This window comes from Dipodomys merriami, unplaced genomic scaffold (genome assembly GCF_024711535.1).
Source record: "Dipodomys merriami isolate MVZ:Mamm:240054 unplaced genomic scaffold, mDipMer1.0.p SCAF_4023, whole genome shotgun sequence".
Classification (NCBI taxonomy): domain Eukaryota; kingdom Metazoa; phylum Chordata; class Mammalia; order Rodentia; family Heteromyidae; genus Dipodomys; species Dipodomys merriami.
Window position 1 is genome coordinate 7,501 of NW_027205631.1, and position 6,273 is coordinate 13,773.

The window sequence follows — 6,273 nt, forward strand, 5'->3', positions numbered from 1 at the left end:
ACGTGCCTCCCCCACACCGGGAGAGCAGCCTCACGAGCCGAGCGCCGTCCCCCCCACCAAGAGAACACACCACACACGCCCAACTCGACCGTCCGCCGGTGGCCGGCCACCAAGGCCAAACCGGTGAGGATCGCGGAAGGCTGATGCGGGTGAGGAGGGCATGCCGGAAGCCCAATAAGAGCAGCGGGGAGGGTCATCGGGTCGGGTCACCGGGGTGAGAGGCGAGCGAGCGAGCGAGCGGCCACCCCCCCCCACGGGCGGGTGGCGCAGCCGCAAACCAGCGGGGAGGTGAGACCTTTCCGGGCACAGCCGGCACGCCAGGGAAACGAACGCGGGATCTCACCACCCCCAACTCCTGGGCGGTCCCGCGCAACGCCTGGGACACCGAGCCGGCCGACCAGCGGACCGGAAACCCCCACCGCGGCAGCGGCGGGCCCCCCCAAAAGAGGCCCGAGAGGGAAAAGGCAGCTCGCACACGCCTCAAAGACCCCGCGAGCGCCCGCGGAGCCACCCGCGCCAGCAGGGCCCCACCGCACCCATCCACACCGCCGGGCACGGCACCCATCATCGACCGCCTCTTTTTTCGGCCGCGTGAGCAAGGGCCCACACACACCGGGATCCTCGGCTCCGGAGGGCCAGAACCCCCCCGAGCGGCACACCACCACGGGCACGGCGGCCCCGGAACACCGCGGGGCCCGGCGCCCGGCACGGCGCCGTCGTCGCCAACGGGCGGCGGCCCACACAGACGCTCGGGAACAGCGTCGCCAGGGGCCGGAGGGGGAGGGGGACGGGACCCCCCAAAAACCCCACGGCACCCCAAGCACGAGGCCGGGAAGCCACACACCACACGCCCTCGCATCGCGACCCAGCACAGGCTCCAGGCTCCGCCACTCGACACACACCGCGCGCGAGGCAGGGGCGGGGACGGATCGGGAACGTCCTCCACTCACCACACCAGACGACGGCCCGGGAGAGGCCCCGCGGGACCCTCCCCCAGCTCGGAGGGGGGAGGCGCGGGCACGCAGTTACCAACGCGGGCAGCCACTAACGCTCAAAAGCGGGACAGGGAGCGGCAGGGCCGCGGGAGCCCATCGGGGGCGGGCCCCCGCCAACCCGGCAGCGAACGCCGCCTCCCGAACGAGGATCGCTAGAGAACCTCTCCTCACTCTGAGGGTGGCCCGCACCCAACCCCGACGGGAACCCCGCCGGGACCAGCACACATCAAAGGCGTCCATCTTTCCCACCACGGGTGGCAGGGAGGGGTGGGGCGGGGGGGGTCTGCGGCAGCAGCAACACCAACCCTGGTCGGTCGGCCTTGCCGTGCGGGGCCAGAGCAAGGTCGCGCACACGGGCGGGAAAGCCCGCACAGGCCCGGCTCGCCTCCCACTGCAACATCTCAGGTCCCCCGGTGCAACAAGAGCCAGGTGACACGGCAGGGAAGACAAGCCAGGACCAGGGCCGGCAGCTCATGCGGGGAAGCCACCCGCCCGGTGCAAGAAGGGAAGAGCGCTCCTCCTCTGGGGAACCGCCTCGACCCCCCCCCAGCAGAGACGTCAATCTCTGCGATAACTTTTTTTTCTCACTCGCACAAGCCCCACAAACCCAAGGACGGCCGGGACACACCACGGGCAGCAGGCTGGCACAAGGCAACGGACAACGCCGGGATCGGGAACGACACCACCACTCAGCCTCAGGCACCTGAGAGAACCGACCGGGAGCGTTCCGGGAGCACCGCAAGAGGGCAGAGCGCGAGGCGCGGCTTTTCACACCACACAGCACGGGCAAGCACGGAGCACCGACCCTCCCTCTCCACGGAGAGAGCCGACCCCCGTGCCGATAACGAGTCACGGGAAGAGAGGAGCAAGATCAGGGGCGCCCCCCCTCCTCCAGCGTGTACAAGTCCCCGACCTCACGGCGAGGGCAGGGAGAGCGCAGCCGGACCCGGTTGCCGCACCCCTGCCTCCCCGCACACCACCGGCGCCGGCACGGTGGGACGGTGAGGGCAGGGGCCCACGGGCAGAACGAGAAGAGCGGTCCCATTCGCCATGAATGTCCGTCCCTCGCCTGGCGCAGCTTAGGCCCGGGCCCGAAGGAGATCGCAACGTCACCACATCAATCACACCGAGGGGGCGGAGAAGACAGCCACACGGCACTCGGGAGGCGGTGGGGCCCAGGAAGCTCGGCTCCCGAGAGGGCCAACAGCCTGGGATAAAAGCGCAGCCAGGACAGACAACCTTTCGTGAGTAACGAGCGAGGTAAAAGGAAAAAAAAAAAAAAAAAAAAGAAAAAAAAAAAAACTTAAAAAAATAAAAAAATAAAAAAATACCACGGGCTTCAGCGTCCCTGGCGCTCGGGATTACCAGGACACCTCCGCCGGGCACAGAGCCGAAAGAAGCTAGAGAGGAAAAAAAGAAAAAGAAAAAGAACCACGGACAGCGCTCGGGAGTAGCGCAGGTCAGCGGCCGACCAGGCCCGCCATCGGGAAGCGGCAGGTCGGGGGAGTTGGAGCTAGGGGCGATAGGAAAAAAAAAAAAAAAAAAAAAAAAAAAAAAGCCACGGAGGTCGGACGAGCACGACGGCAGGACGGGGATGCCGCACACGCACAGGCAAGGCAAGGCAGGACTCGCCCCCCGCCTTTTCCTCCTCAAGCCGGCCACGGCGAGGGAAGCACACCGCGCGGGCCTACCTATGCACCCCAGGCAACCAACCACTCTCCTCCTCGGCGTGCCGAGGCAAGGGCCAGAATCCGGCACCGGGAGCGGGGGAGAGATCAAGGACGACGGGACTCACTCAGCCACCAACCAACCACCACCACCACCACCACACCACCACCACCACCACCACCACACCCACGAGCCACCACAGGGGCAAGGCCTGCTCAGGGCAGCGGGAGCCCGGGGTGCGGGGGGAAGGGCAGGGGGACCCGGACCGGGAAGAGACGGGAAAGGCCCGGCACACAGCATCCGAGAGAGCCCCAAAAGACCCGCTGACAGCCACCGGGACACAGCATGCCAGCACCCTCCTGCAGGTACAAAATCCTCACGTCACCACGCCAAAACCAGCTGGTCACGCAGGGGCGACAACTCGCTGGCGACAGGGACCTCTCGGAAACCACATCGGGGACACCTGTCCCCAACACGTCCCCAACAGAGCCAGACACGGAACTCTCAGGGACAGCTGGTCGACCACATAAGGCGAAGACAGACGAAGAGAGAGGGCGGGAGCGGGGTCAGGGGACGCACCCGCCCCACTACCCCGGGTGCGCACGGGCTCACGGCACGAGCGGCACGGGGAGCCTTCCCCCGGCAGACGCGAGGCACCCACTCCGAGAGGCACCCAGCCACCACACCCACACCGCGCGGGGTCGGTGGTGAGCGCCCTGCCGCCAGCACGCACACACGCGGGACTCCCGGGCTCGGGTCCCCGACTCCCGAGGTGCTCCCTCCGCCTCGACTTTTCCCCTACGCAGGGCCCACCGGGCAAGTCCCCGCCATCGCGCACACCGCAGACGGTAGGTAGGTAGGTCCCGGCCCCGAGGCTCGCCTCGGCCGTGCCCACGGCTCCTCCCGCCGCAGAGGTCTGGCCTCTGGCCTCCGGGGCCCGTGGAGGAGGCCGTGGAGGGAGGCCACACGGGGCCGGCGACCCAGGCCCTCGCGCCCGGCACGCGCCAAGCGCTCACTCGGAGGTGACTCCGACGACCATCCTATGTCGGGGAGGGGGGGGGTGTAGGTCCCGGCCCCGAGGCTCGCCTCGGCCGTGCCCACGGCTCCTCCCGCCGCAGAGGTCTGTCCTCCGGCCTCCGGGGCCGTGGAGGGAGACCACACGGGGCCGGCGACCCAGGCCCTCGCGCCCGGCACGCGCCAAGCGCTCACTCGGAGGTGACTCCGGGGAGGGGGGGTGGTCCGAGTCCGGGCCGGGACCGGCCCCACCACCTAGCGGCTCACCCGGGGACCCTTTCCCCCGACTCCCGAGACGTCCCTCGTACTCTCCTTCTTTCGCCCTCAAAGACCAGAGTCCAGGGAGGGGAGGAGGACAAGGCGTCGGGCCCAGACAGAACTACTGGTCGACCCGACCAAGCCGCCACCCCCGGCACAGACCGGGCACGGAAGAGAGAGCGGCGACTCACGGCCCCACCCCGCGCTCGCCTGCGGGCGCAAAGTCCGACAGAACAGCCGCCCCGGCGCCACAGCGACACCACGGCGACAGTCGCGCCCGGCACCCGGTAGAGGCCGGGCCTCCGCCCGGCTCGCTGCCGCCAGACCTCCTCCTTCACTCGCTCGCTCGGCTGAGAACGAGGGGACTGTCATATCAAGGCGGACGCCAGGGGGAGCACGACAACCGCCTTCCAACGACCGACTCCACCGAGCCGCCGTACCCCGGATCGGCGCGCGCCGGCCGGCTCTGAGCTCCGGAGACACAGAACACGGAAACGAATCGCCTCACTCCCCACCGCCACGCACCGAGAGGCACAACCTAGGTCAGGACCTGCAGCCGGGTCCTCTCTGCGACCTCACGAACGACACCAGAGCCACCAGAGACCTAGACCGAGATCGAGCCGCCGCCGCCGCCGCCGCCAGCGACCAAAGTGAAACCAGGAACCAGGACGGGAGTCGCCCGAACGGAGCGGCCCGAACCCGAGAACCGGGAAGTCGGGATCGGTCCCAAGCAGGAAGGGGCGGCAAAGACGGCAGGCCTGCACCACGAGAGAAAACGAACCGGCCACCCGCACGACCTCCGCCGCCCGTGGCAAGACCCCCACCCCCACCCAACATGGCCAGAAAAGGGCAAGTGAGCGCTCGTCCCACCGTCTGCCCGCCCGTCTTTTTTTTTTTTTTTTTTGGGGGGGGGGTGTTTGTACGTTTTGTTTTCTTTTTCCCCCAGATGGAAACCAGAAAGAAACAACAACAACAACAACAACAACAACAACAACAACAACAAAAAACTCCCAAAGATGGGTCGGCTCCAGCAAGAGACGAGCCCTCGGGAGGCACCCCGCTCACTTGTGAAAGTCCGCCGCCCGCCCGCCCCACAACACGCTCCCTCCCCCCGCCCCCATTCATTCATGCTAAAAGCTCTGGAGAAAATAGGAATAGAAGGAACATTTCTAAAAACAATAAAAGCCATTTATGACAGACCAATAGCCAATATTATACTTAATGGGGAAAAGCTACAACCAATTCTCCTAAAATCAGGAACAAGGCAAGGATGCCCACTGTCTCCACTCCTCTTCAATATAGTCCTAGAACCCTTAGCCAGGGCAATAAGGCAAGAAAAAGACATTAAAGGGATCCGCATAGGGAAAGAAAAAGTTAAACTATCCCTTTTTGCAGACGACATGATACTATACCTCCACGATCCCTAAAAGTCCATCCCGAATCTCTTAGAAATCATAACTCTCTTCGTCAAAATAGCAGGATACAAAATAAACCCACAAAAATCAGTTGCCTTCCTATACACTGATAATGTACAGGAAGAGAGGGAAATAAAGGGAGCAACCCCATTCACAATAACCTCCCGAAAAATAAAATATTTAGGAATTAACCTAACCAAAGATGTAAAAGAACTATTTAATGAGAACTATAAAAAGTTAAAGAAAGAAATTGCAGAAGACACTAGGAAATGGAAAGACCTCCCATGCTCCTGGATAGGCCGACTTAATATAGTAAAGATGGTAATACTTCCAAAACTAATATACAAATTCAACGCAATTCCTATTAAAATCCCAATGACGTACATCACTGAAATACAGAAAACAGTCCAAAAATTCATATGGAACAACAAAAGACCTAGAATAGCCAAAACAATTCTAGGGGATAAAGACAATATGGGAGGGCTATCCATGCCGAACTTCAAACTCTACTACAGAGCTATAATAACAAAGACAGCATGGTACTGGCACAAAAACAGACCCGAAGACCAATGGAACAGAATAGAAGATCCAGAAATAAATCCACAGGCCTACAGCCAGCTGATATTCGACAAAGGAGCCAAAGACATACAATGGAAGAAACACAGCCTCTTCAACCGCTGGTACTGGGAAAACTGGGCAGCCACATGCAGAAAACTAAAAGTGGACCCCAGCCTATCACCATGCACCAACATCAACTCAAAATGGATTAAAGACCTTAACATTAAACCTGAATCTCTGAAACTACTGCAGGACAGAGTAGGAGAGACACTTGAACTAATAGGCACAGGAAGGAACTTCCTGAACAGAGTCCCAGGGTCACAACAAATTGGAGAGAGACTCGACAAATGGGACTACCTTAAAAT